The sequence below is a fragment of the Eimeria mitis genome, genomic scaffold (assembly GCF_000499745.2).
Source record: "Eimeria mitis Houghton genomic scaffold, Emh_scaff4388, whole genome shotgun sequence".
Lineage (NCBI taxonomy): Eukaryota > Apicomplexa > Conoidasida > Eucoccidiorida > Eimeriidae > Eimeria > Eimeria mitis.
The window spans coordinates 1250-1600 of NW_013572704.1; positions in this window are offsets into that span (position 1 = coordinate 1250).

Consider the following 351-nt stretch of genomic DNA (forward strand, 5'->3'; position numbering starts at 1 on the left):
GGCGAGCGGGGGCTGTGTTGCTGGGTATCTTTGTCTCTGTCTCTTTGTCTATGCGCCCCCCTGTCTCTCTCTCTCTCTCTCTGTCTCTTTGTATTTTTCCTTGTCGCTGACGCTATCTTCCTCTGGCCCCGGAATTTCTCCCCCTGTCTGTGCATCTAACTCTTTGTCCCCTTTTTTCTGTCTTTGTCTCTCTGTATCTGTCTGTCTCTGTCTCTGCCTCTGTCTCTGCCTCTGTCTCTGTCTCTGTGTCTGTCTCTGTGTCTGTGTCTCTCTGTCTCCGTCCCTCTGTCTCTGTCTCTCCCCGCTGCTCCAACGAAGCGGCTTGCGGGCGGAGCGTTGGGGGCGACGAGA